The sequence below is a fragment of the Coregonus clupeaformis genome, unplaced genomic scaffold (genome assembly GCF_020615455.1).
Source record: "Coregonus clupeaformis isolate EN_2021a unplaced genomic scaffold, ASM2061545v1 scaf0916, whole genome shotgun sequence".
In the NCBI taxonomy this organism is placed as follows: domain Eukaryota; kingdom Metazoa; phylum Chordata; class Actinopteri; order Salmoniformes; family Salmonidae; genus Coregonus; species Coregonus clupeaformis.
The window spans coordinates 85,001-95,000 of NW_025534370.1; the positions used below are offsets into that span (position 1 = coordinate 85,001).

The window sequence follows — 10,000 nt, forward strand, 5'->3', positions numbered from 1 at the left end:
CCTGTAGGATCTACATACACTATATAACCATCAGGGGGTTATCTATTGAACCCTGTAGGATCTACATACACTATATAACCATCAGGGGGATATCTATTGAACCCTGCTATACAGGATCTACATACACTATATAACCATCAGGGGCTATCTAGTGAACCCTGTAGGATCTACATACACTATATAACCATCAGGGGCTATCTATTGAACCCTGCTATACAGGATCTACATACACTATATAACCATCAGGGGGCTATCTATTGAACCCTGTAGGATCTACATACACTATATAACCATCAGGGGGCTATCTATTGAACCCTGTAGGATCTACATACACTATATAACCATCAGGGGGCTATCTATTGAACCCTGTAGGATCTCACATACACTATATAACCATCAGGGGCTATCTATTGAACCCTGTAGGATCTACATACACTATATAACCATCAGGGGGCTATCTATTGAACCCTGTAGGATCTACATACACTATATAACCATCAGGGGGCTATCTATTGAACCCTGTAGGATCTACATACACTATATAACCATCAGGGGGCTATCTATTGAACCCTGTAGGATCTACATACACTATATAACCATCAGGGGGCTATCTATTGAACCCTGCTATGCAGGATCTACTTACACTATATAACCATCAGGGGGCTATCTATTGAACCCTGTAGGATCTACATACACTATATAACCATCAGGGGGCTATCTATTGAACCCTGTAGGATCTACATACACTATATAACCATCAGGGGGCTATCTATTGAACCCTGTAGAATCTACATACACTATATAACCATCAGGGGGCTATCTATTGAACCCTGTAGGATCTACATACACTATATAACCATCAGGGGGCTATCTATTGAACCCTGTAGGATCTCACATACACTATATAACCATCAGGGGGCTATCTATTGAACCCTGTAGGATCTACATACACTATATAACCATCGGGGGGCTATCTATTGAACCCTGTAGGATCTACATACACTATATAACCATCAGGGGGCTATCTATTGAACCCTGTAGGATCTACATACACTATATAACCATCAGGGGCTATCTGTGAGACCCTGTGGGATCTACATACACTATATAACCATCAGGGGGCTATCTATTGAACCCTGTAGGATCTACATACACTATATAACCATCAGGGGCTATCTATTGAACCCTGTTATACAGGATCTACATACACTATATAACCATCAGGAGGCTATCTATTGAACCACTTAAGGTCTGCTTGGTTTAGCTTGACTGACGTGCATGGTGGACGCAGTTGGCACTTTTGGTACTAATCTATTTGTTCCATTGGTCTGGTCTGGTCTGGTCAGGTCTGGTCTGGTCTGGTCAGGTCTGGTCTGGTCTGGTCAGGTCTGGTCTGGTCTGGTCTGGTCTGGTCAGGTCTGGTCTGGTCTGGTCAGGTCTGGTCTGGTCTGGTCTGGTTTGGTCAGGTCTGTGATGTGTGGTGTTCTCTCTACAGGCGAACAACAAAGCCAACACAGTGACCAGTCCTAAAGACACCAGCCTAACTCCAGCACTGGTACATACTACACCCACCTCTCCCTCTCCTCCTCCTCCTCCTCTCCTCTCTTCCTCCTCCTCCTCTCCTCTCTTCCTCCTCCCCCTTCTCCTCCTCCCCCTCCTCCTCCTTCTCCTCTCCTCCTCCTCCTCCTCTCGCTAGCTCGTGCTTGGCTCTGCCCACCTCCTTGCTTGTTCTGCCCGCTATGATTCATTTGCTCCCGTTGGAAACGACAGGCTGTGGTCTATCTTGGTTTAGTTATAAAAATATTAGATTTTTTCGGTGACACGCTAACCATGCCGAACTGATTTGTCTTGCCCAGAGTGAGGCTTTTTCATTTGAAAGTGAAGAATAACGACCGTCACACTTACAATATTTCCAAAATAAAAAGAAACGTAGAACAACATCTCAAAACTGAATCAAAGAGCGCTCAAACTAAAACCCACGCTTCACCCATGCCTGTTAAAACAGCCGCATGCGCTTGTCTCTGACCAGGGAATGACAGGGTTTAAATAGGACTACCCATCATGCCATGCCTGTTAAAACAGCCGCATGCCAACTAACCCCTGTCCTTGTCTCTGACCAGGGAATGACAGGGTTTAAATAGGACTACCCATCATGCCATGCCTGTTAAAACAGCCGCATGCCAACCTAACCCCTGTCCTTGTCTCTGACAGGGTTTAAATAGGACTACCCATCATGCCTCTGGCCAATGAGAAACTGACATGTCACAATGATCAATTAACATCAAAAGGAAAGTGTTACAATACACCCATGGGGGGCTAGCTGTTCATAAACACAATGGGGGCTAGCTGTTCATAAACACACTGGGGGCTAGCTGTTCATAAACACAATGGGGGGCTAGCTGTTCATAAACACACTGGGGGCTAGCTGTTCATAAACACAATGGGGGCTAGCTGTTCATAAACACACTGGGGGGCTAGCTGTTCATAAACACAATGGGGGAGCTAGCTGTTCATAAACACACTGGGGGGCTAGCTGTTCATAAACACAATGGGGGCTAGCTGTTCATAAACACACTGGGGGCTAGCTGTTCATAAACACACTGGGGGCTAGCTGTTCATAAACACACTGGGGGCTAGCTGTTCATAAACACACTGGGGTGCTAGCTGTTCATAAACACACTGGGGGGCTAGCTGTTCATAAACACACTGGGGTGCTAGCTGTTCATAAACACACTAGGGGGGCTAGCTGTTCATAAACACACTGGGGGCTAGCTGTTCATAAACACACTGGGGGGCTAGCTGTTCATAAACACACTGGGGGGCTAGCTGTTCATAAACACACTGGGGGCTAGCTGTTCATAAACACACTGGGGGGCTAGCTGTTCATAAACACACTGGGGGGCTAGCTGTTCATAAACACACTGGGGGGCTAGCTGTTCAATACACCCATGTTCATAAACATAAATAAACAGATACACACACACACACACACACACACAGACACACACACACACACACACACACACACACACACATACACACACACACACACACACACACACACACACAGACACACACACATACACACACACACACACAGACACACACACACACACATACACACATACACACACACACAGACACACACACACACACACACACACACATACATACACACACACACACACAGACACACACACACACACATACACACACACACACAGACACACACACACACACATACACACATACACACACACACAGACACACAGACACACACACACACACACACACACACATACACACACACACACACACACACAGAGTACACACACACACACACATACACACACACACACACACACACACACACAGAAACACACACACACACACAGACACACACATACAGTGGGGAGAACAAGTATTTGATACACTGCCGATTTTGCAGGTTTTCCTACTTACAAAGCGCGTAGAGGTCTGTAATTTTTTTATCATAGGTACACTTCAACTGTGAGAATCGGAATCTAAAAAAAAATCCAGAAAATCACATGTATGTATGATTTGTAAGTAATTAATTTGCATTTTATTGCATGACATAAGTATTTGATACATCAGAAAAGCAGAACTTAATATTTGGTACAGAAACATTTGTTTGCAATTACAGAGATCATACATTTCCTGTAGGTCTTGACCAGGTTTGCACACACTGCAGCAGGGATTTTGGCCCACTCCTCCATACAGACCTTCTCCAGATCCTTCAGGTTTCGGGGCTGTCACTGGGCAATACGGACTTTCAGCTCCCTCCAAAGATGTTCTATTGGGTTCAGGTCTGGAGACTGGCTAGGCCACTCCAGGACCTTGAGATGCTTCTTACGGAGCCACTCCTTAGTTGCCCTGGCTGTGTGTTTCGGGTCGTTGTCATGCTGGAAGACCCAGCCATGACCCATCTTCAATGCTCTTACTGAGGGAAGGAGGTTGTTGGCCAAGATTTCGCGATACATGGCCCCATCCATCCTCCCCCTCAATACGGTGTCAGTCGTCCTGTGCCCTTTGCAAAAAGCATCCCCAAAGAATGATGTTTCCACCTCCATGCTTCACGGTTGGGATGGTGTTCTTGGGGTTGTACTCAACCTTCTTCTTCCTCCAAACACGGCGAGTGGAGTTTAGACCAAAAAGCTCTATTTTTGTCTCATCAGACCACATGACCTTCTCCCATTCCTCCCTCTGGATCATCCAGATGGTCATTGGCAAACTTAAGACGGGCCTGGACATGCGCTGGCTTGAGCAGGGGGGACCTTGCGTGCGCTGCGGGTTTTAATCCATGACGGCGTAGTGTGTTACTAATGGTTTTCTTTGAGACTGTGGTCCCAGCTCTCTTCAGGTCTTTGACCAGGTCCTGCCGTGTAGTTCTGGGCTGATCCCTCACCTTCCTCATGATCATTGATGCCCCACGAGGTGAGATCTTGCATGGAGCCCCAGACCGAGGGTGATTGACCGTCATCTTGAACTTCTTCCATTTTCTAATAATTGCGCCAACAGTTGTTGCCTTCTCACCAAGCTGCTTGCCTATTGTCCTGTAGCCCATCCCAGCCTTGTGCAGGTCTACAATTTTATCTCTGATGTCCTTACACAGCTCTCTGGTCTTGGCCATTGTGGAGAGGTTGGAGTCTGTTTGATTGAGTGTGTGGACAGGTGTCTTTTATACAGGTAACAAGTTCAAACAGGTGCAGTTAATACAGGTAATGAGTGGAGAACAGGAGGGCTTCTTAAAGAAAAACTAACAGGTCTGTGAGAGCCAGAATTCTTACTGGTTGGTAGGTGATCAAATACTTATGTCATGCAATAAAATGCAAATGAATTACTTAAAAATCATACAATGTGATTTTCTGGATTTAGATTCCGTCTCTCACAGTTGAAGTGTACCTATGATAAAAATTACAGACCTCTACATGCTTTGTAAGTAGGAAAACCTGCAAAATCGGCGGTGTATCAAATACTTGTTCTCCCCACTGTATATATATACCAGCACACGCAATTTTTCCTGCTGTTGGGATATGGTACAGTTACTAATGTGTACCTGGCTGAATATCTACAATACTCCCCCCACCTCGCTCCCTCCCTCCCCAACACACACCTGACCTTTACTCCTCCTCCTCCTCCTCAACCTCCTTCTACTCCTCCTCCTCCTCCACTGTTGTCTCTCTTTCTATTCTTTGTTTTTATCGTTTCATCTCTCTGTCTCTCTCTCTCTCTCTCTCTCTCTCTCTCTCTCTCTCTCTCTCTCTCTCTCTCTCTCTCTCTCTCTCTCTCTGTCTCTCTCTCTCTCTCTCTCTCTCTCTCTCTCTCTCTCTCTGTCTCTCTCTCTCTCTCTCTCTCTCTCTCTCTCTCTGTCTCTCTCTCTCTGTCTCTCTCTCTCTCTCTCTCTCTCTCTCTGTCTCTCTCTCTCTGTCTCTCTCTCTGTCTCTGTCTCTCTCTCTCTCTCTCTCTCTCTCTCTCTCTCTCTCTCTCTCTGTCTCTCTCTCTCTCTCTCTCTCTCTCTCTCTCTCTCTCTCTCTCTGTCTCTCTCTCTCTCTCTCTCTCTCTCTCTCTCTCTCTCTCTGTCTCTCTCTCTCTCTCTCTCTCTCTCTCTCTCTCTCTGTCTCTCTCTCTCTGTCTCTCTCTCTCTCTCTCTCTGTCTCTCTCTCTCTCTCTCTCTCTCTCTCTCTCTCTCTCTCTCTCTCTCTGTCTCTCTCTCTGTCTCTCTCTCTCTCTCTCTCTCTCTCTCTCTCTGCTCTCTCTCTGTCTCTCTCTCTCTCTCTCTCTCTCTCTCTCTGTCTCTCTCTCTCTGTCTCTCTCTCTCTCTCTCTCTGTCTCTCTCTCTGTCTCTCTCTCTCTGTCTCCCTAGGAACCCCAGACCACAGTGATCCACAACCCAATAGATGGGAACAAGGTACAGCACTGACAGTGTGTGTGGAATAGTTTGTATATACTTTATATTAAATGTATGTAGTTCTGTCCTTCAGCTGTTTCCCGTCTATTAACGTTCTGTAATATGTCATGTTTCATGTTTTGTGTGGACCTCAGGAAGAGTAGCTGCTGTTTTAGAAATAGTTAATGGGGATCCTTATAAACCCCAGGAAGAGTAGCTTCTGCTTTAGAAACAGATCATGGGGATCCTTATAAACCCCAGGAAGAGTAGCTTCTGTTTTAGAAACAGATCATGGGGATCCTTATAAACCCCAGGAAGAGTAGCTTCTGTTTTAGAAATAGTTAATGGGGATCCTTATAAACCCCAGGAAGAGTAGCTTCTGTTTTAGAAATAGTTAATGGGGATCCTTATAAACCCCAGGAAGAGTAGCTTCTGCTTTAGAAATAGTTAATGGGGATCCTTATAAACCCCAGGAAGAGTAGCTTCTGTTTTAGAAATAGTTAAGGGGGATCCTTATAAACCCCAGGAAGAGTAGATGCTGCTTTAGAAATAGTTAATGGGGATCCTTATAAACCCCAGGAAGAGTAGCTGCTGCTTTAGAAATAATTAATGGGGATCCTTATAAACTACCATTATACACTGAGTGCACAAAACATTAAGAACACCTGCTCTTTCCATGACATAGACTGACCAGGTGAATCCAGGTGGAAGCTATGATCCCTTATTGATGTCACTTGTTAAATCCACTCCAATCAGTGTAGATGAAGGGGAGGAGACAGGTTAAAGAAGAGTTTTTAAGCCTTGAGACAATTGAGACATGGATTGTGTGTGTCGTTCAGATGGTGAATGGGCAAGACAAAAGTGCCTTTGAACGGGGTATGGTAGTAGGTGCCAGGCGCACCAGTTTGTGCCAAGAACTGCAACGCTGCTGGGTTTTTCACGCTCAACAGTTTCCCGTGTGTATCAAGAATGGTCCACCACCCAAAGGACATCCAGCCAACTTGACCCAACTGTGGGAAGCATTGGAGTCAACATGGGCAAGCATCCCTGAGGAACGTTTTCGACACCTTGTAGAGTCCATGCCCCGAAGAATTGAGGCTGTTCTGAGGGCAAAAGGGGGTTCAACTCAATATTAGGAAGGTGTTCCTAATGTTTTGTACACTCAGTGTACACACCAGATTATAGATCAATCTGTACATTCTTTCCTCCAGGAGTCTATAGAGAGCGCAAACACCATCATCGAGGACGACGATGTCAAAGGTAGGGACACTTGTCTGTCCCCTTCTCTCTCTCTCTCTTTCTCTCTCTCTCTCTCTCTCTCTTTCTCTCTCTCTCTCTCTCTCTCTCTCTCTTTCTCTCTCTATCTTTGTCTGTCTGTCGCTCTCTCTCCTTCCATTTGTCTTTCCACCTCTCCTTTGACTCAGCTACTTTCTCCAGCTACTTTCTCCTCCTCCTCTTCCTCCTCCTCCTCTTCCTCCTCCTCCACTTCCTCTTCCTCCTCCTCCTCTTCTATCCTCTTCCTCCACCTCCTCCTCCACTTCCTCTTCCTCCTCCTCCTCCTCTTCCTCCTCCTCCTCCTCCTCTTCCTCCTCCTCCTCCTCCTCTTCCTCCTGATGATTGAGACTCCATATACGTGATGTATAGATGTACGTATTATTATTATACACACTTACCTGTTTTCTTTTTCTTTCTGTAAATTGAATTATTTTCTACATTTGAAATGCATGTGGACCCCCCACATACACACATACACACCTGCCCTCTCTGCCAGTCCTCTGTTTTGGGAACTTGGTGGGTAATGTGTGGAGCTCTAAGGGTCGTTTCACCCAGTCCTCTGAGCCCAGGCGGAATCCCTCCTCTTCAGGACAGAGTAAGTCCCCTGGATGTGTCCCCCTGTCCACTGTCTCCTGGGGCTCCCCTCAACCACTGTGGAGAAACATGTCCCCTGTCCACTGTCTCCTGGGTGTGTGTCCCTTCTACTCCCTCCTCCTCAGTCCAGAGTAAGTCTCCTTCTGCTGAGGTAGAAAACCCCTGGCCATGTCACCTGTAACCCCTGGGCCTCCACTCAAACACTCTGGAGAAACCAGTCCCCTGTACCCCCTGGGCCTCCACTCAAACACTCTGGAGAAACCAGTCCTCTGTACCCCCGGGGCCTCCGCTCAAACACTATGGAGAAACCTGTCCCCTGTACTGCCTGGGCCTCCACTCAAGCACTCTGGAGAAACCAGTCCCCTGTACCGCCTGGGCCTCCACTCAAACACTCTGGAGAAACCAGTCCCCTGTACCCACTGGGCCTCCACTCAAACACTCTGGAGAAACCAGTCCCCTGTACCCCCTGGGCCTCCACTCAAACATGCTTGGAGAAACCTGTCCGCTGTACCCCCGGGGCCTCCACTCAAACACTCTGGAGAAACCAGTCCCCTGTACCCCCTGGGCCTCCACTCCATACACTCTGGAGAAACCAGTCCCCTGTACCCCCACTCAAACACTCTGGAGAAACCAGTCCCCTGTACCCCCTGGGCCTCCACTCAAACAATCTGGAGAAACCAGTCCCCTGTAACATATCAGCTAACCACATCATATGATATAGTAATCTGATCTATTTAACATATCAGCTAACCACATCATATGATATAGTAATCTGATCTATTTAACATATCAGCTAACCACATCATATGATCTCTAAACACCAGCCATTTGTTGTCCTGCTGTTGGGATACGGTCCAGTTACTAATGTGTACCTGGCTGAATATCTACAATACTCCTCCTCCCCACCTCCCTCCCTCCCCTCCCTACTTCTCCCTCTCCCCACCTCGCTCCCTCCATCCCCAACACACACCTCTGACCTTTACTCCTCCTCCTCCATCTCCTCCTGCATCTCCTCCTCCTCCTCCTCCTCCTCCACTGTTGTCTCTCTTTCTATTCTTTGTTTTTATCGTTTCATCTCTCTCTCTCTGTCTGAGAGAGAGAGACAGAGAGAGAGAGAGAGAGAGACAGAGAGAGATATCACCAAATTCAGTTCCATATTTTCCTTATTGAAAATAATTGGAATTGTATGTCCTGAATTGACTGAAATGGAAATTTGACCCCCCGACCCGGTTCAAACTCCCATAGTCATTTTTTTTCTCCCAAATGGCACCCTCTTCCCTACCAGCAGTAGTGTACTATAGGGAATAGGGTGCCAGGGTCCATTGGGCTCTGGTCTAAAGTAGTGTACTATAGGGAATAAGGTGCCAGGGTCCATTGGGCTCTGGTCTAAAGTAGTGTACTATAGGGAATAGGGTGTCAGGGCCCATTGGGCTCTGGTCTAAAGTAGTGTACTATAGGGAATAGGGTGCCAGGGCCCATTGGGCTCTGGTCTAAAGTAGTGTACTATAGGGGAATAGGGTGCCAGGGCCCATTGGGCTCTGGTCTAAAGTAGTGTACTATAGGGAATAGGGTGCCAGGGCCCATTAATGTATGTCAGATTGGGTTATGTTGGAACAGGACCAGCAGCCATGAGTTAATGTATGTCAGATTGGGTTATGTTGGAACAGGACCAGCAGCCATGAGGTAATGTATGTCAGATTGGTTATGTTGGAACAGGACCAGCAGCCATGAGTTAATGTATGTCAGATTGGGTTATGTTGGAACAGGACCAGCAGCCATGAGGTAATGTATGTCAGATTGGGTTATGTTGGAACAGGACCAGCAGCCACGAGGTAATGTATGTCAGATTGGGTTATGTTGGAACAGGACCAGCAGGCATGAGGTAATGTATGTCAGATTGGGTTATGTTGGAACAGGACCAGCAGCCATGAGGTAATGTATGTCAGATTGGGTTATGTTGGAACAGGACCAGCAGCCATGAGGTAATGTATGTCAGATTGGGTTATGTTGGAACAGGACCAGCAGCCATGAGTTAATGTATGTCAGATTGGGTTATGTTGGAACGGACCAGCAGCCATGAGGTAATGTATGTCAGATTGGGTTATGTTGAAACAGGACCAGCAGCCATGAGGTAATGTATGTCAGATTGGGTTATGTTGGAACAGGACCAGCAGCCATGAGTTAATGTATGTCATATTGGGTTATGTTGGAACAGGACCAGCA

General features: G+C 46.7%; 1 pseudogene; it reads left to right on the forward strand.

Moving 5' to 3' along the window:
* LOC121558338 overlaps positions 1–10,000 on the forward strand; it is a 91,184-nt pseudogene that overhangs the window by 65,764 nt on the left and 15,420 nt on the right.